Source organism: Nuphar pumila, chromosome 1, assembly GCF_984573655.1.
Source record: "Nuphar pumila chromosome 1, dmNupPumi1.hap1.1, whole genome shotgun sequence".
In the NCBI taxonomy this organism is placed as follows: Eukaryota; Viridiplantae; Streptophyta; class Magnoliopsida; order Nymphaeales; family Nymphaeaceae; genus Nuphar; species Nuphar pumila.
The window spans coordinates 22,135,659-22,161,340 of record NC_143249.1 but is presented as its reverse complement, the minus strand read 5'-3'; the positions used below and the strand labels follow the sequence as shown (position 1 = coordinate 22,161,340).

General features: G+C 37.1%; 1 pseudogene across 1 annotated transcript; it reads left to right on the top strand.

Moving 5' to 3' along the window:
* Window positions 1–25,578, top strand: LOC149848321 (actin-related protein 7-like; annotated as a pseudogene). Its single transcript, XR_016428129.1, has 7 exons — window positions 1–78; window positions 1,266–1,481; window positions 3,749–3,889; window positions 5,635–5,879; window positions 16,338–16,521; window positions 25,070–25,137; window positions 25,222–25,578. The product of XR_016428129.1 is annotated as an actin-related protein 7-like (transcript).
* The last annotated feature ends 104 nt before the right edge of the window (window positions 25,579–25,682 follow it).

Below are 25,682 nucleotides of genomic sequence, written 5' to 3'. Positions count from 1 at the left end.
ATGGAGGCGGTGGTGGTGGACGCGGGATCGAAGCTCCTCAAGGCAGGATATGCCGTCCCCGACCAGGAACCCTCCATGGTAGGAATCGAATCCCCCACACACAGATCTCTCTCTCCGAAGGGATTTTTATCCATTGGAGGATCTTATGTTTGTGTTATTATTGTTGTTGTTATTATGGTGTTTGTTATTTTGGGTGGAGATGGTGGTGTGTGTGTGTGTGGGGTGGGGGGTGGGGGGGGGGGGGATGGGTGGGTCATCTTGGTGTCGAAACATGGTGACCGCCCAAAGGAAGCCTTAATGGCAAGATGGTACAAGGTGAAATTCCTCGGAAGGCTTCGTATGGGCTAGAATTGCAGGGTGTGTCTATGGATTCATTGGGTTGAACTTGACGATGGAGTATGAGGCCTTGCTGGTGTGGTGGTTGGGGAGTGTGATGGGTTTGATACGCAAGGGTTGGAGTGCAGGGAGATATGGTGATAGTTGCCATTTGGTGGGTCTCTCTCTCTCTCTCTCTCTCTCTCTCTCTTACATGTGGAGGAGGGATTGGGTATGGAGAGAAGTGGGAAGGGTCGTGGTTCTCCTTGGTGGGAATCGAAGGTTTTAGGTCCCTTTCATTTTCTTCTGTAATTGGGAATTGGGCTAAGTCCAGTTATTTAAGATGTTGGGATGATCTGCGGATTCCTGCCGACGAATAACTAGAAGAATGGTGGATAAGAGAAATGTATTCTTCGAGTACTGTTACCGTCGGTTTTTGCGTGCCCTACTTATTTGCGTCATATTTTGATCATGCGTTGATCTTAAGTGATGCATGGTGATACATTATTGTGAAAATGACCATTTGTCACTAGGACTACGCGTCGATATTTCTCTATGGTAAATTGAAAATTGCATGTTTTAGCAAAAATTCCAAGAGCTTTGTTTTCCATCTTTTGCTTAGAACCCTAGCTTGGTGGTTGTCTAATTTGTTACCAAGTAAAAGCGTATAATGATTTTGCATATCCTGTTAACCTGGGTGTTCTGCTGCCTCCAGCATATTCGTTATCATGAAGTGTATAATGTATCATGTAGATAAAATGCATGTGATCGACTGAAGTTTGCTTATAACAATTATGACTTAATATAAGCTTTTCAAACCAACTCATCTGCAACAGTTTTGAATAAGTTACTTCTCATGGTTTTATGTGTCTCTTTCCTATGCAATTGTTGTGTTTCTTTAGAAATAGGTATATCTCTGGAGCTGAAAGACTGAATTCAAAACCATGCAGATTATTCCAACTAAGATGAGATGTATACCTGAAGATGGCCAACCTGTTGATATGTCGGTTTATGATGAGGTCACTGTTGACCCGGTTGTTAAGGGTTTCATCGAAGACTGGGATGCAATGGAACATTTGTTGCGTTATGTGCTTTACACTGGTCTTGAATGGGAGGTTGGCAATGAGGGACAGATTTTATTCACTGATCCACTTGCAACACCAAAGGTTAGCATCCTCTTTTGAATTTAAGTTTCTGTTTTTTTTTCCCTACTGATATAGGTTTTAGTGTCAAATGCTGAAAATGCAATAGAATGCACATCAAAAATTAAGGTATCAAGCCAGAAAGGATACATGTGTTTAGATGTTAGAGGTGCTTGATGCAATCATTTGATACAGTTGAACAAGAACTAGGTTGGGCTGCCAAGAGACATCATATTCAAAAAATGAGTGTAGCTGATATGCGTATGCTGAGATGGATGTGTGGAAATACAATAAAAGATAAGATTCGGAACGAGGAGATACGTAAGAAGGTAGGCGTTGCACCCATTGAAAATAAGATGAGAGAGAATCGTTTACGGTGGTTTGGACATATTCGACGAAGGCCTAATGATGCTCCAGTTAGAAGGATGGAGAAATGGGAAAATATATTAGTTAAAAGAGGTCGGGGTAGGCCTAGGAAGACATGGATGGAGGTGATAGGAAATGATATGAATGCTTTGAACCTCACCGAGGACATGGCATTGGATAGAAATGAATGGAGGAGAAGGATTCATGTGGAAGACCCAGAATGATTTTCTTTGTTGGTTCATATCGCCGACCCCAATTGTTTTGGGATGAAGGCGTAGTTGTTGTTGTTTGTTGTTGTTGAACAAGAACTAGGTTGATGAAGATTGCTCTTCTAGTAATTGAGCAAGTTGAGTAATCCTAGTGCTGTTCTGCCTTGCTTCGTGATTGTCTATTCATGCAAATGGAAAGCGATTTGATTCATTTAATGTGCAAAGTATGTAATTGCCAAAGGTTTTGTATCAAATTATTTGTAACATGATGGTAGTAGAGCATGATTTTGTATGATTTGCAGTGTATTGTTGATTGAACCTTATAGACTATCCTAAGATGTTCTCAGTGTATTGTTTGTGAGCACCATTTCAGGCAAGTCTGCATCAATTACCAAAACGAGATTAAGTACTCAGCGGTGTGGCTTCACCAAGTGGGTTAATGTCCCATATATCACCAATAACTGAAAGTGATATCTTTCAATAATTCCAAGGCATGCAGTTTTATTTGAATGAACTATTGCCTATACTTTCCAGACCAGAAAAAAATTTAATTGTCTTAGGTACTTTGAACTTCTGGCCATCCTCACCTTGTCTCTCAAGAATGAAAAAAAAGAAAGAATTTTACAGCTACACACACTATTGGGCGTATTGATGGATGGCCAATTGTCGAAAAAACTATCAGACGCATACACTGGTTTTGTTTCGCGATTTTACGCTTTTTAGTGACGGTCTTGACCGCTGGGTGGAAAACCAACTTTTAGCTGCGGTCGAGAACCACCGGTAAAAGTCTTAAAAATGTTAAACGCGTGCCTGACACTGATCACGTCCGCGATCAGCGGCCGGCGTGCATCCATTGTTACGTCCTACTATATATATAGAGTAGACCGTAACAGTGGAGGACACATCATCCACTGTTATTGGATGCACACCCGGGCGGGCGCTGTTTTAGAACAAAAAAGCCCTTTAGTGGTGATTCTCAACCGCCTCCACCCAGGGAATTAGCAGCGGGTCAAGGACTGTCGCTAATTCCCTTAGATTACCACACTATACAATGTTTTGGTCATGATGCCATTACATCATAATAAGTAGATTTTTTTTTTCATTTTTTTTGTGTTTTGGTTTTTTTGGAAGATCAGCGCAAAAAAGGCAACTCTTTCATCATGTACTGGTTACTGCAATCATCCTATCTTTGAATATGGCTGTAAAGAATAAAGGATGATGGAAACTTACAAGCTTTGTCACACGGATACTCCACTTTGCGTTCTGTTCCGTATCCCCTTATATACAAGTCATATTGGAAACTTCATAAAAATAGCTGTATCCATGTGACAGCTTCCAAAATAATATATGGTAAACAATGAAGAATAGTTCAAAAGGGTTCAAAATACATATATAATTCACTTTCTGATGCTTGCCTCTTGTGTATCCCTTCCAAGGTAAGTGCCGGGGGTATGTAACTTCTAACTCTAGCATGAAAAGTTATAGTGACTGTTTTATTTTCTCTGTCTGGCACTCTCATAAATATCTTTTTACCACCTTTTTTCTTTTGCATTTAAAAACAATCTTTTGAGCCTTATAAATGTGATTTCAGCATAGTTAGAATATTGCCACTCTCTATTATGGTGCTCTTATTGTATGCCATTTTTTCAATATGTATTCTAAGTTGCTTTTGTTGGTAATTGATGAAATTGATAGCCTCATGTTGATTTTAAACAGGTTGTTCGGGAGAAATTGATTCAGATGATGTTTGAAACATTTAATGTCTCAGGGTTTTATGCATCCGAACAACTGTATTGTCACTTTATGCTGTAGGGCGCATCTCAGGTTGCACTGTTGATGTTGGTCATGGCAAGATAGGTGGGTATGTGTTGACGGTATTATATTCCTGAGAATAAGCTCAAATTCCTTTGAATCTCTGGATATGCTACCTGCAATATGTTTTGCAATGTGTCATAGTAGAAGGTTCCAGTATCTAGGAAATATCTGAAGACCTGGTTCATGTTCTAGAACATGGCAGAAGTTGGATATGAGCATGTTCTGTCTATTATACCTTGCATGTAAAGGTTGAGCGGTTGGTAAATTGTTAATAACCCTGTTATTCACTTAGGGCATGTTTGAATGCCCCTCGAGATCCAGGGGTCTTATGTGGCATGGGCCCATGTAGATCTTCCAATCTTGCAAAAGGAGGATCTGAGTTCCTTGAAACCCTCAAGACATGGTTTTCTGGCCTGTTGTCGGGCTTGAGATCCTTGGATTTGAGATCCTTGGATTTGAGATCCTTGGATTTGAGATCCTAGGATATCCCATTGCCTCGGATCTGAGATCTAACGTAATAAAAAATACACCCTTAATAGTGTGATAGATGGGAACCTTGCTTTTCATATTTTCTCCCTATGTTTTGTCCTATCGATGTAATGATCGAGTGTGCATCTTCCCGAGGTGCACTGCAAAAGAATTATATCATACTTGCCTCTAAAAATAATATGTATTCTCTTTTTCCTTCTCTTTCTTTTTCTCTTGTTTTGTGTTCGCCATCATAATCATCAATTTAGTATCTAATTATCCACAGCATGTTACTACTGATCCTGCAGAACCTGATGCCTGACACTGAAGAGGAAGCTAATGACTGTGTCAGCAGTTGCTTTTTCATGCAGAACATTTGCATATCTGTGGATATAACTTGAGGATTATTTTAAGACATTCTTCCTTCATCTTTTTGGGCATGTGAGTGCAACAATGAAACATCCAATTCCTTTCTTAATTTTTTTTTTCAATTGGATCAATCAAGCTTGAAAAGGGAAAGTTTTTTTTTTATTAGAGTTTCTAGTCTGTGACTTAGGTTTATGGGAGTAGGAAGCTGAAGGTTATAGATGGGATCTTAAATTTTGGTTGGACAGCTAGTGTAATGGATGTCCATATCTGCGAATGTTGGCAACCGAATGGGAGCTGGTGTTCAACTAGAAGAAACTTAAAAATAAAGATTAACAAGTCAATTAACGTGATGAAGTTGCGAGAGACTGAATGATAGAGATGACTTTCCTTTGGAGAGGTGATAGATTGGGAGTCTTCATCTCCACATCAGTTTTTCACTCTCATTCACCTGGTGTGGTACTCTTCCCACATAGCACTGTCTAGGGTTTTGGTCTGTCCCCAGGGCAAAAGTTGTTTGCATGACTGGTGTTATTGGACAAAATTCATGCCTGAAATAATTTGAAGAGTAAAGGTCTACATCTAGCTAGCATTTCTTTCTTGTGTTATGCAGAGGAGACCATATAATTCTTTTTGAAATATGACATTTTTGGAATTCTCATAGGCTGGGTTTGTTATTGATTTATCATCACCATTCAGCAAAAACAAACTATTTTTGTTATGCTGGAATTCAGAAAGAAATCAGCTTAGTGCCTCTTCAAAAGTGTTACTGTTGAGTAATTACTGGCTCTATTTTTTTTAATAACGAGTAAAATATTTGCAACTTTGAGAATCTGATCTTGGTCCTGGGCTTTTGGAAATTCAATGAAGTGCCTTCTGCTACAGAATTACTTCAGCCACCTGTTGGAGCTGTTTATTTGCAATAACCAATTGCATTTGTGTAATTGTACCAGATATTGCTCCAGTTTGTGAAGGCGCTGTTCAGCACATTGCCTCAAAAAGGTTTGAGACTTCAGGCATTGATCTGACAAGGTTACTCGCTCAGGAACTCCATCAGTCTAACCCATCAATCAATCTTGACATTTCTGAGGTTGAGAAATTGAAAGAACTATATGCATGCTGTGCAAAAGATCAGTATGCTTATGCAGAGAAACAGAAGACATGTCAGACAGAGAAACACACTCTTCCAGACGGGCAGGTCTCTCTCTCTCTCTCACGTCCAATCATGTCTGTTGGCTACTGAAATTTGAGATAGTATGATGCACAAGTTAACTGAAATGTTATGTATCAAATTCTCTAATTTTATTTCTTTTTAGAACTTGATGACTGAGTGGCTTTTGAATGGATTCTTTTGTTTTTCACTTTTGAATGGATTCTTTTGTTTTTTCAGTCAGTGTCCATTATCATCTTGTTTGTGCGGTATGTCAATGATGGAGAAAAGTTAGCACTGCTTGTTATATGTCCCATTCCCTTCCTTAAACTCATGGATTTGGGTCAGAACTCAGAAGTAATGTAGGATTTGGTTCTGTCACACACACTTCACTTAGCATGCATGTCATGTATCGACACGACACTTGGACACTTCACAGGCACAACACTGTAATGAAATAGGGAATAGATGTGCACACATACACAACTCCACTGAGGGACACAAAAGCTGCTAAGGGCTAGAGAGCAACACTCAAGAGCACACACAAGCCATTAAAGGGCTACACTCACAAAGTATAAAAATATAATTTTATTAGATGTCAAAATACTCAAGAGAAGCTTCACAATAAAGGGGACTAGAAGTCCCTTAAATAGACAAGAGGGAGAGGGCAAAGGAGAGCCCATAGTAGCTGTAGGCCCCAACATCTATATGGGCTAATGACATAAATTCCCGTATGAAAAGGGTAAAAGACAAAAAAAGAGAAAAATAAAAGCAAATGAAAATAACCAATCTGCCCTAATGGGCAGGGCCTATTACATGCCTAAAATGACAGGTATGCCCCTAGAAGTCATTACTTATTACAAAAGAATAAACACACACACACACACACACACACACACACACACACACATATATATATATATATATATATATGTGACCATGCACATATATATCTAACAGACACGACACTTCATGGATATAGTCAAACCAGTTTCTTACACAGCCAATATTATGTCATTAACTTTATCTATTTCCTTTTATGATCTTATTTACTTATTTTGGATTCACTTGAGCTCTTTTTCCTTTAACTTATCAGAATAAAATTTCTCATCTACATCAAATTAGTGTTTTTGATGGAAATCCTGACTTTGTCTGCAATTATCAAATATATCTAATGGAGATTTCCTATCCTTAAAATTGCATGTTTCCTCAAAAAGAAATAAAAGGAGAAAAAGAACTGCATGAAGTCCCTCCTGGAGGATTTATGAATTTACTTATCATTCTTGTAAGCTTGAGTGAGGACATATTACAATCAGAGCTGGTTTGAGTTTTGGGATCTTGGCACTTCTCTCTATTCTTTTATCCTCAGTAGATTAGTACTTATCATAGGGATACATTGTATAGACTTCCATTTCTTGGCAACACGGCATGACATGTGACACGATATGACACATCTATCTTAATATATTTTGATAGTATTTTGAATAATAAATATAATTTTGATATTGAAATATGAAAAATATGATTTTATGAATTAAAAATAAAAATTTGTGTCCTTGTGTCCTAGTTCTGAAAAAAAATGTGTATTTGTGTCGAGTATGCATGTCTCTATGCCCGTATGACAGGATTAATGTTGTCAAGTGACAAGAGGTAGTTTGACGTTGGTTCTCAACGAATGTTGTTAGCATAGTGAAAAAGTTTAATACGGAAAATAATGATAATGAAATTCTTGCAATTTTTTTTTGTTCTTCCATGTTTTATTGTCAAAAATTGGCAAAATTAAATAAATTAAAGAATTGGAAATAAAATATGTAAAAGGAACAAAAAATAAAAATGTATAAAAAATAAATTAACTTGTTTTCCCAAGAAAAATAACTATTGAAAATTTAAATCTCAATAGAAATGATGTTTTCTTTAAAATGATAATATCATGATATGTTGATAATATTGTGATAATTGGGCTGTTTAAAGCAATGACCAAATATTGCATTCCGTTCATAATATTTTTAAAATATCATCTATGTTTGTGACCATGCCCTTCAGAATATCTGAAACACATTCTTCCTTGAGACTTTTCAGGGACTTTCTTCTTCCTTCTGTAAAAGCATGAAAAATAAGGTTCTCTTATTTCTATCAAGAAATGACACTTGTGATCGAAGTTATTTTGTTTTCCCTTGGGACTTTTGAGGACCTTTCTTCTTCCATCTGTAAAAGTGTAAAAACTGAGGTTCTTTTCTTTCCATCATCATAGTTATTTTTGTTTTTGGTGGTCACTTGGCTGCTTTCAAGATCTATTCCTTTGTAACAAGTATCTTGCAATTTGTAAAACATTTTCTTTTTACTCCTAAAAAATGTTCAGTATGGTGTGGAAAATGCACCTCATTGCAGGAAGATGCAGCTCAATATAGAAGTGTGTGCTGTGATTTTTCCTTTTTTTTTGTTCATTGACAATTAAATCAGTCTATTATAAATATGATAATTGACAAGGGTTTTTTGCTTGATCGATTGATGCTTGCTGCTTTATATATGGAAGGACTAAACTCTGGCATTGACACATATTCGGTTGTTGGCAAGATCGTATTGTGGGATCTCAACAAACTTATTGTGTGTGTGTGTGTGTGTGTGTGTGTGTGTGTGTGTGTGTGTGTGTGTGTGTGTGTGTGTGTGTGATGTATTGCCTAGACATTCCTAGTGGTCCAGCTGTATTTGACATCAACACTCACAGTTCTCAAACTTTGAAGTGTTTAACACTATTTGAACGAGAGACCCTTTGGTTATGATAGTGTCAGCTAACAAAACAGCTTTCTTATTCAACCCAATGTAATCTTTTTTCTTAAACTACAAACACACAAATGCACACACATGTAATGAAACTAGCGGAAGCACCAACAATGGAAAGCACTCTTTAGACGAGGAGCCAAGAACACAAGTACTTAAAGTGCATACGTGACCCACTAAGGGGTAAAGTGCCTAAACGGCAAAAGCAAATATTATTGAAGAAGAAGATCTGTCGGTTGAAAAACCCATACTATTACAAGAGGGAAAGCCCTCTATTTATAGAGGATCAAGTGCAAGAGAGAGGGACCACAAGGGGGCTCCCTTCTAGTCGTTGGGAGCCCCAACGACTAGATGGGAGCCCCCTTGTGGTCCTACATTAATGAAAAAATAAAAAGAAAAAAAGTAAAGGTAAAAAGAAAGAAAAATGAAAAACCTAAAAAGTAAAAAGTACATGGGATTTACCAAAATACCCCTATCGGGTTTTTGGGTGTACAAAAAAAAGGAAAAAGAAAATACATATATATATATATATATTTATATGTACATATTTTAACACGCCTCCTCAAACTTTACGGGGAGAAAACCAAAAGTTTGCTAAGAAGAAACAAAAAACACGGAGTTGAAAGCGCTTTGGTGAAGAAGTCAGCCAACTGATATTCTGAAGTAACATATGGTAATGTGATAGTTCCTCCGAGATATTCGTCTCGAACATAATAGCAATCCATTTCAATATGCTTGCTCCGTTTGTGAAATGTATGATTGCTTGCAATGTAGATCGTGCTTTTGTTATCACAACACATCTTTGTGGAAGATATAATGAGAACGCCCATGTCACAGAGGAGACTTCTAAGCCATACGATTTTCATAGTTGTCATTGCCATGGCCTGATATTCAGCTTCAGTGGATGATAGTGAAACCTTTTGCTGCTTCTTACATCTCCACGAAATGAGAGATTTACCTAAAAAAATGCAAAACCCAGTAGTTGAGATTCGATCATTGAGATTTCCTCCTTAGTCAGCATCAGTAAAAACAGTTAAATCAAGAGATGAAGAGGAGGGTAAAAAAACCGTTTGGAGATGGTATTCTTGATGTATCGCACAATTCGCATCACGACTGCCATGTGAACTGTAGTAGGCGCATGCTGAAACTGGCTTGCAGCATGAACCACATGAGCTGTATCAGGCCGGGTGATGGACAAGTAAGTAAGGGATCCAATCAATTGATGATAGGGGGTGGGATCCTCAAGTAGAACACCATCCTCAAGTCTCAACTTTGCATTAATAACTTCAGGAGTTTCAACTTTCTTTTTATCAGATACTCCTGACTTGGTACAGATGTCTGCTGCTAATTTCATCTAAGATAGAATATATCCTCGCAGAGTATGCCACTTCAATACCTAAAAAATATCTCAAAAATCAAAAGTCAGACATATCAAAAGTTTTCTTTAACATGGACTTAACATCATTTACTCCCTTTTTGTTACTTCCAGTGATGATCATATCATCAACATATAGAAGTAGAATAACAATGGAGTCACTTATTTTCTTAACAAAAAGAGCAGTGTCAGTATAACAAGAAATAAATCCCAAATTGATTAATATATTACTAAACTTGTCATACCAAGCTTTAGAGTCTTGCTTAAGACCATATAAAGCCTTTTTTAATTTCAAAATTTTACCATTTAAATTCATGCCAGGAGGTGGTTCCATATAAACTTCCTCACTCAGATTTCAATTTAAAAAGGCATTCTTAACGTCAAGTTGAAAAATAGGTCATTTTTTAATAGAAGCTATTGCAATAAGGGCTCGAACACTAGTCATTCGAGCAACAAGGGCAAAAGTCTCGTCATAATCCACCTCATATTCTTGGGCATATCCTTTGGCTACTAATTGAGCCTTAAATATTTCTAAAGAACCATCACTCTTAGTTTTTACTTTGAAAACCCATCTACATCCAATGGGTTTCTTGTTATTAGGAGAATCAATGATTTCTCAAGTTTCTGCCTTTTCAAGTGCATTAAGTTCAATTTCCATTGCTTCATTTCAATGAACATATTGTTTAACATCGCTATAATGAGATGGTTCATGGAAAGAGTAAAGAGCTAACAAACATGCTCGAAAAATTAGAGAAAAAGAATCATAAGATACAAATCTATGTCACATGGGTGCGGGTGCGGGGGTGCGGCACTTTAAAAAACCTAGGGTGTGGCAGGGGAAAAAATGTAAAAAAATTATATATATATATATATATATATATATATAAGAGAAACCTTGACAGTTTCAAGGTTGGCATAGTCAGATGGACCATTTTCTTAGTCAACTATATGTCTTGGACTGGTCAAAACAGGGGTACATTAACCAAGTTATATGAACATATACATGCTTGAGTGATTCAGTGTAACCTCATATTTCTAACATTAAACCTTCCGCAGCATGTGTCATTAAATGAGTTATGAAACGAACTACAGCAGAATTATGACCATGCAACAAAAACTAAATCGAGTACAAGCACATATAAGCATACACCTATACGAAGAGCAACCAACAAAAGAACTTGAATGAAGAGAATACCTTGTGTTTCTTGAATCAGGAAAGTGAGCAACTGCACCTTAAAATATTGACAAATCAATAACTTCTGTAACTTGGTAGATCTTATAATCCTATGAACTGAACTTAGATAATGAATCAATCCCCCCAAAAATAAATTAAACCCATTACATGCCCATAACATAGCAACACATTTTAAGCAATGGTTGATAGAACGACTTTTCAAAAAAGATGAAAGTAACATTTGACCTAAAGTCATCAAGCATAAGCAACTAATAAAATAGATTGTAAACGAAATAAAAAATCAAGAAGCTCCACAAAACTCATTTTAGCATAGAATCAAAAGCCCCAAAATCAAATAGTCAAAGATCCCCAAAAAATAAATACAAATTTCATTAACTATATACCTCTATAGCATCATCAATTCATCGAAAAATTTCGGAATGCCCAAACCCCCCAAATAACATTATTGAAAAAATTTTCGGAATGCCCAAAACCCCCAAATAATATTATTGAAAAAATTTCGAAATGTCCAAAAATCCTATAAATAAAAAGTTAGAAACCCTAGATGCTAATGACCCACATATAATACAATCAGAGAGAAGAGAGACAGTGAGAGTGACGAAGAGCGAGTGAGAGTGAGAGTGAGAGTGAGAGTGAGAGTGAGAGTGAGAGCGAGAGACAGTGAGAGTGACAGAGAGAAGAGAGACTATGAGAGAGACCGTGAGAGTGACGGAGAGAAGAGAGACTATGAGAGCGACAATGAGAGTGACAGAGAGAAGAGAGACTGTGAGAGTGACGGAGAGAAGAGAGACCGTGAGAGTGAGAGAGAGAGAGCAAGTCGGAAGGAGACATACCTGAGAACTGAGGAGGAGCGGCCGGAAGGAGTCAGAGATCGTCGACATCAGCATCGGCATCGGCATCGGCTTCAGGCTTCAGGAGGATTTTGCCCTAATCCTCCTCTCACTCGCTTTTCATCGGGCGAAAAAAAAGTCTAAAAATTGGACCTAAATGACCCTGGGTGCGTTGATCGCACCCAGGGTCGTGTTGACCGCATCCGGTGCTGCACCCGCGTCGCGTCACGTCGATGCGGGTGCGGCATCTGCTTTGCCGAGTCCCTGTGACTTAGATTCAAATCTATTAGGTATTTTAGAAATACAATTTGATCTTTTTTGAGAGGATTCTTCTATCGACTCGTTTTGAGAAAATTTCTCAAGGGCACAAGGAGGATTACTTTCATTCCTTCTAGAATAAACTTGTGTGTGACTTGGTATATTTTCTTGAAGGTCATGTTGCCCATCATCTGGAGGTTCAAAGTGATCCTCTATGAGAGTTTCACACGGTTCAATAGTTTCAACATGATCATCTATATTTTTTTCTTGAGGTAACAAGTCAAACAAAAAGGAATAATCAACATTTTCATTTAGGTTATGTGAAAAATCATTTTCTTCTTCTAAGAAAATGACATCCTTTGAGATATAAAGTTTGTTATTTAATATGTCAAAACATCGGTAGCCTTTTTGTTTTTCACCATATCCTAAGAAAATACATTCAATTGATCTTGAAGAAAGTTTATCGTTTTTGTGAGTTAGGACAAGCCATTTACATCAAAAAAATCTTAGTCTTTTATAATCAGGAGACATATTGTAACATTTTTCAAATGGAGAAAGATTTTTCAAAGAGGATGAAGGGGTTCTATTGATTAGATATGTTGAGGTTAGAATTGCTTCGGCCCAAAAAGATTTTTGAATGTTCTTGGAAACTAATAAAGTTCTTGTGGTCTCTATTATGTGTCTATGCTTTCTTTTCGCAAGACCATTTTGTTGCGGAGTGTTTGGACAAGAACGTTGATAACAAATTCCATTTTCTTTTAAGTAGTTTTGAAAGTCATTGGACATATATTCGCCTCCCGAATCGGATCTAAGAATGGATAGGTTTCCTAAAAATTGATTTTAACCATTGCATGAAATTCTTTGAAAAAGCGAAAAGCTCAGATTTGCGATTTAGGAAGTGAATCCACGCAAATCGAGTGAAGTCGTCAACAAAAACTACTTAATATGAAAAACCTCCTTTGGATACAACAGGAGAGGGTCCCCATACATCAGAATGAACAAGTTCAAACGGCCGAGTGGGAACATAATTTCTTTGAGGAAATGGAATAGCTTTAGATTTCCTAAAAATGCAATCTTTACAAGTCATGTGTTTGTCTTTACAAGTATTGTCCAAAAAAGGAAAAAGAGACATCTTAAAAAAATTCGGATGACCAAGTTTCTTATGCCTAACTTCAATACTTTTGTCATTTACAAAATTACAAAATGACTTGGATGAAAGAGTAAAAAAAATCATAAAATAAAGATCGCCCCTCCTATGGCCAATCAGCTTCCCTGACTGGAGATCCTACACGGTGCAATCTTTAGGTGAAAAAAAGACTTGGCAACCATGATCGGTAATTTGGGAAACGGAAAAAAGGTTTAGGTTAACTTTTGGAACAACTCTTACTTTGGGAACAAAAAAGGTTTGAGAGGATCTTAAATCAAGTGTTTCAATACTTTCAATTTTTAAAGATGTCCCATCCGCCGTTGAAACATAAGAAGATATGAGTTCGGAAAAACATTAGAAAGAGAGTTTTTATGAGATGTCATATGAAAAGAAGCACCTGAGTCTAGTATCCACATACCTGGAGGTGATGAAGAATAGGCTATGGCGGCTCCTGATGTTGATGGTGAAGAAGTCTTGAGAAGATGTTGGAGAATTTCAGAAATATGGCTAAGAGTTTCTTTGATATCTCCTCCATTGACATTTTCTTCTTCCTTCTTTGGAGAATTTTCTCCAACCGCGACCACCTTTCCTTTGAGCTTGGGACAAACCAACTTAATATGCCCTTGTTTATTACAATAGTGACAAATCACTCCCTTTTTATACCCATTATTTTGGGAAAAATGGAGAGGTCTATAGGTTTTTACATTTGATCCGGGCTTAGTAACGACCAAAATTTCATCACTCTTAATACTTATGCCAAGACGAGTTTCCTCTTGGCATACTTCGGCAAGAGCATCTTCAATTGGTAAGGCTTTACTTCTGTGAAGAAGAGATGCTCTAACTTGTTCAAATTCTGGCCGTAGCCCATGAAGAAATTGAAAGAAATGCTATTTTTCAATTTGTTCTCTTCTTAGCTCAATATCTTCCGGACCACCCACTTGGGCTCAAGAAGAGCAAGTTCATCCCAAAGAGGGGTTAAAACACTTAAGTAATCGCGGACACTAATATCCACTTGTCTAGTAGACCTAATTTTTTATTGACAAAAAAATTGTCTAGCTAGATCTTTTTGGGTATACATACCCTTAAGAAAGAACCATGCCTCATTGACTCTTCTAAACTTAGCAATGTTGGCATAATTCTTGAGGTCAACATTGTTCATGAATCATGCCAAGATTTTGGCATGGTTATTTTCCCAATCCTTTACTTTGGATTGGTGATCATTGATAGCTTTTATGCGATCATCGCCATCTAAAGCTTTTTCAACCCCACCTTCAATTTTAGTGAGTACAAGAGAAGGTTCGAGAGTAGTTCCCATAACAAAACCCCAAAGTTTCTTACCTCTTAGATGGTTTTCCATAGCGGAGGCCCACATAAGATAATTGGGTCCATGGAGCTTAAAAGAGAGCTCCACTTTTGATTCGTGCTCCATAGATGCTAAGAATAACCTTTGGTATCTTCAAAAGATTGAGAGGCATGCTTCCGAAAGCACCCACAAGAAGAGTGACAAGATCACCAACCTTGCTCTGATACCATGTAATGAAACTAGCGGAAGCACCAACAATGCAAAGCACTCTTTAGACGAGGAGCCAAGAACACAAGCACTTAAAGTGCATACGTGACCCATTAAGGGGTAAAGTGCCTAAACGGCAAAAGCAAATATTATTGAAGAAGAAGAGAAGTGGGTTGAAAACCCCATACTATTACAAGAGGGAAAGCCCTCTATTTATAGAGGATCAAGTGCAAGAGAGAGACCACAACACAAGGGGGCTCCCTTCTAGTCGTTGGGAGCCCCAACGACTAGATGGGTGGGGCCCCTTGTAGTCCTACATTAATGAAAAAAGAAAGAAAAATGAAAAACCTAAAAAGTAAAAAGTACATGGGATTTACCAAAATACCCCTATCGGGTTTTTGGGTGTACAGAAAAAGGAAAAAGAAAATACGTATATATATACATATATGTATATATATATAAGTATATGTATAGATATATATTTATATGTACATATTTTAACACACACACACACATGCACACACACATTATATATACGTATGTATGCAATTTCTTGGAGAAGCTAAAATAATGGCCTTACCCAGGAAAACTTTGGAAAACTACAATTTAAACAGGAGAGGGGGGAATAGGAAAAGAAGGGGACTGAGAAAATTGAAATACATATGACATCAAGAAGTTTGGGTAGTTTTTCTACTAAAAAATTTAGTGACTAGAAACTTTTTTTGCTGTTATCCCCTTTTTTCTGAAATTAAGAAAGCTATAAAGCTGAAATTCTGTTAGGATCCTTGATTCAATTTAGCTTTTGTAGAAAATGAAAGTTTTAGCAATGTCCTTATTTTGGTTGTTTGTAATTAATTTTGGGAAATTTTGAGAACTGGAATTTAGTCTTTAAGGAAATCTGAAATGTGTTTCTTGATACTTTTTTCAGTTTGTAGCATCTTAAATAACTTTCAAAAGTTTCTTAAATTCTTGATGTGAATGAGAAACTGATACTAGCATCTGCACATGCACACACTGTGTGTGAATGTCCGCAGGCGTGCACCCGGCTGCATCAGTACGAAAATAACAAGAAAAGTTTATTTAGTAAAAATGTCATCAACATCTATATGCGTCAGAGAAATGCATAATTTTAATTCTTCATATTGACCAGACTCTCTTAAGGGAAGACTGTTTAGAATCCTGTTCATTTTTTTCTTTTCTTTTTGAGGATCACATTTTTAATGTCGGTTGTCATCATGCATCACTTCTCTGCAACGTTTATCACATTTGAACATACAACTTTTCTTATACTGTTTGTTGTCTTATCAAGTTGAACTTGTGTCTTTGGTGTATGGAAAAATTTACTAAGAACATGATAATTATTTTTTCTAGATACTTAAAACTTAAGTTGCCTTAAAAAAATTTACTTCCTAGGAAATAACTATCGGGAAAGAGAGGTATACTGTTGGCGAGGCCTTATTTCAGCCATCCATATTAGGCTTGGAGGAGCATGGGATTGTTGAGCAACTTGTGCTCTGCATTTCAAGTGTTTCATATGAAAACCATAGACAGTTATTGGAAAACACTGTGCTATGTGGTGGTTCTGCATCTATGACTGGTATGTTTTTTTTTTCAGACCACCCGTGGTTCTATTTTAGAATTAATTCAAGTTAACAATAATAGTTGCTGTACAGTTGTTGGTCATGATAAGTGCTTTGTTTAAAATGAGCTCCTCGCAACATTTTGTCAATTATATGTAAAATTCCCTTTCTCCACATACAACAACAACAACTACGCCTTCATCCCAAAATAATTGGGGTCGGCGATATGAACCAAATAAGAAAATCATTCTGGGTCTTCCACATGAATCCTTATCCTCCAATCATTTCTATCCAAAATCATGTCGTCGGTGAGGTTCAAAGCATTCATATCCTTTTCTATCATTTTCATCCAAGTCTTCTTAGGCCTACCCTGACCTCTTTTAACTAATATATTTTCTTATTTCTCCATCCTTCTAACTGGAGCATCATTAGGCCTTCGCCGAATATGTCCAAACCACCGTAAACGATTCTCTCTCGTCTTATTTTCAATGGATGCAACGCCTACCTTCTTACGTATCTCCTCGTTTCGAATCTTATCTTTTATTGTTTGAAGGTCGAAAATCATTATTCTGAATGGTACGTGTACCCTAGAATAATTGACTTTAAGGTGTGCAAACTGTTAAAATGTAAACTGTAATATATATATATTATTTAATATTATTATATTTTTTTTTATTATTTTCTTTTTCTATTTTTCTTTATTTTTTTTTTCTATTTTTCTTTATTTTCTTTTTTAGCATCTAGTTCAATAGAAACTAGATATTTGAGTTCCAAATAGGAACTTGACTGTGCAAATAGTTGTTGGATTGTAGTCCAACAACTATAATAAATGTTGTTGGACTATAGTCCAACAGCTATAATAATAAATGTTGTTGGACTGTAGTCCAACAGCTATATTAAGAGACGTTGGACTTCCAACGTCTCTTTTGGAGAGCTCAAAATGAGCTCTCCTCTCTCTTCCACTTTTTTGTATATATAGGGGTGAACCCCTTCAATGTAAATAACAATGCTTCTTAAGCATTTTGTTCATGAATAAAGTATTATTTATTTTTCAAGTGTTCTTCCTTTTATACCATTTCAAGGGTCATGCTTGTAGTGTCTCCAATAGACACTTGTTTGTGAGTTATTCGTGCATTTGTTGAAGACCACCATTTCATTACATGGTATCAAAGCTACAAAATCCTTAGATCTTGAAGTGCTTCCGCCTCGATTTCCGTGCCACATTTACAAAAGGTGTTTCATCACCTTATTCTTGGCTCAAGAAGATTTGTTTGAAGAAAGGCGAACTTGTGCTACAAAAAATTTTGGTTTTGTATCCTCTCTTATTCCTTTGTCTACTCTTTTTCTTTTCTTTTTATTTTTCTCTCTCTCTCTCTCTCTCCTCCTATTTATTCCTCTCTTACCCTTGTAAAAGATGGATGACAATGATAAGATCACCATCATTCCTATGAAGCTAAATGATACTAACTATGTAATGTGGGCTTCGATTATGAATCACCACATTTGGAGAAAAGGTTTATGGGGTATAGTGGATGGTTCCGATTTGGAACCTAAACTATCTCTTACCAAGAAAGAGGGTGATAAAGAGGTTCCTCTAACGGAAGAAGAGAAGAGTAAGGCGTTAGCCACTTATGAAAAGAAATGGAAAGAATGGAGGATAGGGCATGCAAAAATTATGTCATGGCTTATCAATAGCATAGACATTAAAAAATGCTCTAGTCTAGCTAAGTTTGAGCATGCCGATAAGGCTTTGAAATACCTCAAAAACATGTATTCACTTAAAGATATTGCACATGTATGCAATTTACAAGATAAAGTTCGGACAATGACTCAAAAAGATAAAACTATTCGAGAATATTATAATGAGTTGTCCGAACTTTGAGAAGAGTTGGCTCTTCTTGAGCCCAAATGACATTGTGCCGAAGATATCGAGCTTTGCCAAAAGCAACTCGATATGGAACATTTCTATCAATTTGTGAATGGTCTAAGGCCGGAGTTTGAATCCACCAAATCGGCCCTTTTACATCGTGGAAAAATTCCTTCTATTGTTGATACTATAGAAGAGCTCACTATGGAGGAAAATAGACTTAGAAAAAGTACTCCAAAAGTTGATGATGACTCCGTTTTAGCTGTATTTAGACCGGGGAATCATACTCGTACTTACAAGCCGCCTCATTTTGGACGGCAAAACAGCGACTTTGATAAAAGAAAAGTTATTTGTCATCATTGTCATGAACCGGGGCACTATAGGCCTCAATGTCCAAAGTTAAAAAGAAGAGAAGAAAAAAGAGTTGCATCTGTTGAATCCGAGTCAAAAGATCAAGATGCATCTGTGTCTATGGCTCAACTGATGGAAATCCTTCAACCTCTTCTCAAAGGGGTATCCTCCTCAACCGAAGCCTCAACTGGAGCGGCAATTGCATCTTTCTCTGGTCCAGGTAACTTTCTTTGGCTTTTAGATTCTGGTGCTTCTTTTCATATGACCCCAAATGTTAATAGTCTATCCGAATGTCTTAAAAAAAACTCAAGTGTGTCAAAGGTTTTTACAGCCGATGGCACATCTCTTGAAGTAAAAGGAATAGGATGTTTTGAAAATCTTCAAAAATCCAAAAGATTTTTTATCCCAGAAGTTAGATATATCCCTAAACTTAATTTGAATCTCTTATCTGTCTCGCAAATATCTAATTATGCATGTAATATCTCTTTCTCTTCTCATGGTTGTTGGTTACAGGATCGCCAGTCAGGGAAGCTGATTGGGGAAGGCCATAGAGAAGGAGGACTTTATTACATGGACTTTTTGGAATTACCCAAGAATGCATTTTGTTATAATATTAAAAAATTAGAATTGGATTTATGGCACAAAAGGCTTGGCCATCCTCATATGTCTAAAATTCAATATTTTCCAAGTTTGGAAAAATTTTGTAATTCTGAAAATTTTTCTTGTAAAGACTGCATTCTTGGCAAAATGAAAAGGTTACCATTTCTTAGTAGAACTTTTGTTTCCTCACGACCACTTGAGTTAATACATTCGGATGTTTGGGGCCCCGCACCAGTTATTTCCAAAGGTGGTTATACATATTATGTCATTTTTGTTGATAACTTTTCTAGACATGGATTTATTTTCTTAAACATAAATCTGATGTCTTTGCTAACTTCCAAATATTTCATAAAATGGTTAAAAATAAGTTTCAAAATGATATTTCTGTTTTTCGCACTGATTCATGAGGAGAATTTATGTCCAACGAATTCAAAGACTATCTCAATTTACATGGTATTACACATCAAAGATCATGTCCACACACTCCACAACAGAATGACCTAGCCGAACGCAAACATCGGCACATTATGGAAACTACTAGGACATTGCTAATTGCAAATCAAGTTCCAAAAAGTTTTTGGGCTGAAGCGGTCCTAACTGCCACCTACCTCATTAATAGGATGCCATCTTCCTCATTAAAGAATACAACTCCAATAGAAAAACTTGTTAATTTAACTCCAGATTATTCTAGATTAAGAGACTTTGGATGCAAATGTTTTGTTTTCACCAACAGAAATGACAAACTCTCTCCTCGTGCAATCCCATGTGCCTTTTTAGGATATGCTGATAATAAAAAAGGCTACAGGTGTTTTGATTTTCAAAATGACAAATTATATGTGTCAAGAAATGTATCTTTTTTAGAAAAAGAAAGCTTCTTTGAATTTGAAAAATCCAAGGATGTCACTGAATACTCGTTTTTAATTGATCCAACTTCAAAATCCAATGAATGTGATGTTGGATGTGACCTTGACAATGATCAAAGTCCTATTGTTGTTAAAAATGATGATAATGAAGAGCAAATCCATAGGGATGTTAGTCTACAATATTCAAGACGTAGAGAGCAAAATTTTCCATGTGCATTACAAAAATACTCTGAAGTCACCTAGAAGAACGTCTAGAATCTCTAAACCTCCAGAAAAATTTGTGTCTTATGAATCTTTTTCACCCACGTATAGGGCCGCCATTACATTAATACAATCGTATGTTGAACCATCATCCTATTCTCAAGCCAAAAATCATATAGAATGGATAGAAGCCATGAAGATAGAATTGGATGCACTAGAAAAGGCCAATACTTGGACGATACAAGATATCCCTCCGGGTAAGAAGCCTATAGGTTGTAGGTGGGTATACAAAGTCAAAACCAAAAGTGATGGGACCCTGGAAAGATATAAGGCCCGTTTAGTAGCAAAAGGATATGCCCAAGAGTATGGCATCGATTATGAAGAAACATTTGCTCCTGTGGCCCGTATGACCACTGTTAGAACTTTAATAGCCTTGGCCTCCATTAGAACATGGCCTATCTTTCAATTAGATGTCAAAAATGCTTTCCTGAATGGGAATCTCGTTGAAGAAGTATACATGGAAGCCCCACCTGGTATTAGTATCCCTAAGGGTAAAGCTCTTCGTCTAGAAAAAACTCTTTATGGTCTTAAACAGGCTCCAAAAGCCTGGTATGACCGATTTAGTCATGTTATGCTTGATATTGGTTTTCAACCTTGTTTAACTGACACTGCTTTGATTGTTAAGAAATCTGATGCATGCATCATTATTCTTCTTCTCTATGTGGGCGATATGATCATCACCGGAGGCGACAAACAGGGAGTTGCAAATATCAAATCTCTTCTTAAAACCCACTTTGAAGTGACTGACTTAGGTTTATTAAGATATTTTTTAGGCATTGAAGTTGCTTATTCCCCTCGGGGGTATTTGATATCTCAATCTAAGTAAGAGTCGTGATAATGAGAATTTGGAGAAGTATATGATAGCAAAGAAGGAAGCTAAAAAAGTTGTTCGAAACGCGAGGGCTAAGGTATATAAGGAGGTTTATGACAAGTTGGATACCAAAGAAGGCGAGAAGGATATTTATAGGCTTGCAAAGATGAGAGATAGGAAATCGAAGGATTTGGGTATGGTTACATGTATCAAAGATGAAACACAAAGGGTTTTAGTCAAAGATGAGGAGATTAAGGAGAGATGGAAAGATTATTTTGATAAGCTATTTAATGATAGTCATGCTCAAGATCTTGGAGACATCTCCATTCCTTTTCATGAGATAAATCGTGACTTCATGCGCAAGATTCAAAAGAAAGAAATTGCAGAGGCTTTGAAGAAAATGAAATCAAGAAGGGCAGTTGGCAAGGTTTAGAATGGTTGACAAATCTTTTTAACTTGATTTGGCGAACAAATAAGATGCCTAATGAGTGGAGGAAGAGTACTTTGGTGCCTTTATATAAGAATAAGGGTGATATACAAGATTGCACAAACTATCGTGGTATAAAACTCATGAGTCATACTATGAAACTTTGGGAGAGGGTGATTGAGTCTAGGTTGAGGAAGGTTGTCATGATATCGAAGAATCAGTTTGGTTTTATGCCTGGAAGATCAACTATGGAAGCTATACATCTTCTTAGACAACTTATTGAAAGATATAGAGAGAGGAACAAAGATTTGCATATGGTTTTTATTGATTTAGAAAAGGCATACGATAGAGTACCTAGGGACGTTCTTTGGTGGACAATGATGAAGAAAGGTGTTTCTCTCAAGTACATTAGTATAATTAAAGATATGTATGAAGGAGTAGTAACCAATGTCCGCACTTGTGGAGGGGTGACAACCAATTTTCCGATAACGGTTGGGTTACATCAAGGATCTGCTTTAAGCCCTTTCCTATTTGCGATAGTGATGGATGAGCTTACGAGATCAATTCAAGAAAATGTACCGTGGTGTATGTTGTTTGCTGATGATATTGTTTTGATTGATGAGTCTAGAGCTGGGGTTAATGCTAAGTTAGAATTATGGAGACAGACATTGGAAGCTAGAGGTTTTAAGTTGAGTAAGAGTAAGACGGAATATATGGAATGTCGGTTTAGTAAGCAACGAAGTAGTGATGGGAGTGTAGTGAAGCTCGGTGAGCAAGAAATACCGGTGAATGATTATTTCAAATATTTGGGATCCATCATTCAAAAGTATGGAGAAATTGATGGGGATGTAAATCATAGGATAAAGGTTGGGTGGATGAAATGGAAAAGTGCAACTGGAGTGCTGTGCGATCGTAGAATGCCATTGCGGTTGAAGGGAAAGTTTTATAGGACGACTATTAGACCCGCTTTACTATATGGTTCGGAATGTTGGGCTGCCAAGAGACATCATATTCAAAAAATGAGTGTAGCTGAGATGCGGATGCTTAGATGGATGTGTGGAAATACAATAAAAGATAAGATTCGGAACGAGGAGATACGTAAGAAGGTAGGTGTTGCACCCATTGAAAATAAGATGCGAGAGAATCGTTTACGGTGGTTTGGACATATTCGGCGAAGGCCTAATGATGCTCCAGTTAGAAGGTTGGAGAAATGGGAAAATATATTAGTTAAAAGAGGTCGGGGTAGGCCTAGGAAGACTTGGATGGAGATGATAGGAAAAGATATGAATGCTTTGAACCTCACCGAGGACATGGCATTGGATAGAAATGATTGGAGGAAAAGGATTCATGTGGAAGACCCCAAATGAATTGCTTTTTTGGTTCATATCGCTGACCCCAATGGTTTTGGGATGAAGGCGTAGTTGTTGTTGTTGTTGTAATCTAAATTTGCTTTTGATATCGTTTCCAGGTCTGGAATTACAGATGATAAGAAAGTAGACACTCCAGAAGTTGTCAATGTTAAAATGAAAATTGATGATGGAGAACTTCTTGGTGATCCTACTCCTTATAGACAGCTTGTTGGAGCTCTTTCTTATCTTTCCATTACTAGGCCAGATATAACTCATGCGGTTCATACAGTCAGTCAGTTTCAGAATGCTCCCACCTCCGTGCACATGGGAGCAATTTTGCGTATTATTAGATACTTAAAATCCTCTCTTTCACGAGGGACTCTTCTTGTCTGCTTCATCTTCATTAAATTTAATTGCATATACTGATGCTGACTGGGGAGGTGATCCCAATAATAGACACTCAACTACTGGTTTTTGTGTGTTCCTAGGTGAAACCTTAATTTCGTGGAGGTGCAAGAAGCAGCAGAAAGTCTCTCTTTCCTCCACCAAAGCTGAATATAGAGCCATGACAACCACCACTATGGAGGTTGTTTGGCTCAGACGATTGCTAGCGGATATGGGAGCTAATGCAACGCAAGCTTCAAAGATGTGTTGTGACAACAAAAATGCGATCTACATTGCAAGCAACCGGACATTTCATGAGCGCACTAAACACATTGAGATGGACTGTCACTATGTCAGAGAGGAATACTTACATGGAACCATTGATCTGCCATATGTTACATCAGAATATCAATTAGCAGACTTCTTCACCAAGCCTCTCGCTGCTCCCAGATTTCACTTCCTCTTAGACAAACTTTCGCTCATTGTACTGTAAGTTTGAGGGGGAGTGTTAAAATGTAAACTGTAATATATATATATTATTTAATATTATTATATTTTCTTTTATTATTTTCTTTTTCTATTTTTCTTTATTTTCTTTTTTGGCATCTAGTTCAATAGAAACTAGATATTTGATCCAGTCAAGTTCCTATTGGAACTTGACTGTGCAAATAGCTGTTGGACTGTAGTCCAACAGCTATAATAATAAATGTTGTTGGACTTTAGTCCAACAGCTATATTACGAGACTTTGGACTTCCAACTTCTCTTTTGGAGAGCTCAAAATGAGCTCTCCTCTCTCTTCCACTTTTTTGTATATATAGGGGTGAACCCCTTCAATGTAAATAACAATGCTTCTTAAGCATTTTGTTCATGAATAAAGTATTATTTATTTTTCAAGTGTTCTTCCTTTTATACCCTTTCAAGGGTCATGCTTGTAGTGTCTCCAATAGACACTTGTTTGTGAGTTATTCATGCATTTGTTGAAGACCACCATTTCATTACACAAACATGAGTTAAATTATCTGGAAATACAAGCATATGAATGATAAAATACATTATAAAGTTTTGGACTACCCATACCTGGACAGAATGACTAACTGTAGAAGAATTTGTAAGGATATTTGTTGAAATGGAAATATGTCAGAAAGAGTAGAACAAAGCCCAAGTCAAGAAAATTATGCCCACCGGTTACAAACAGGCAAACTTGAAATGTTGTACTAGAGTAGCATATTAGCCAAGCATACACAGAAAGGACTCTTCAAAGAAAAAAAAACTTCATCCTTGTTCTGATGCCTCAACTTCTTGCGACATTCTCCATCCTTTATAGATATTAACACACAGGGGCCGGTTGGTTCAGGCTTACCTTTACTGCAAATTGTGAAGCCAGTTTGACTTAGCTAGTTCTATACCTTTTCCCAAGACTCTCTGAACATGTTTTTGAGCATGTTTGCAGTCCTACAATGCAGAAACACTTCCACATCCATGTTGCTAACATAAGATGAGTGCATAAATTACTACAGCAATGATAAAATGGCCACAGTTTTATTTGAGATGTTATAAGTAGATAATGAAATCTCCTAATGAGCATTAGCATCAGGAAGCGACACAAGGTTCTTGATTTTGTGGGCAGATTTCTGTGTATTTGTTCTTGCAGGTTTCGAAGAACGTTTCCAAAAAGAGGCATATCTATGTTCATCAGCGATTCAGCCTTTACTTGTAAAGGTAGAAAATTTATAACTCTTCATTTCTTTTGGTTGGTTGATTCTGTGTGAAAGAGTCATGGAATGATGTGCTTGGCTATTCCAGGCTCCTGAATACATGCCAGAGAACCTATCAAAGAATTCAGCCTGGTTGGGAGGCGCCATCCTGGCCAAGGTAGTCTTCCCTCAGAACCATGTTACCAAAGGAGATTATGATGAGACCGGGCCATCAATTGTCCACAGAAAGTGCTTTTAAAGCTTGCTTGCTCACGTCTGTGCCTCACTGCATTGGAAAACTTTGGCTGCAGACTAGGATTGTTGAGTCGTTTATTGGTCGTTAGACCTGATTTGGAAAATCAAAGTATTATCATATGCTTCTGAGTGGTTGATCCTTTTCTCTTTTTTTTGAGGGAGCAGTTGAGAATTGTTGATCTGATTGAATGTAGGCTACAACTTGATTGTATCATTAGTACCCCTCAATATCTTCAACCAGCTAAAAGGTCTTTGAGAAGCGTTCTCTTTCTCTCTCTCTCTCTCTCACACACACACACATACACACGTTTCCTG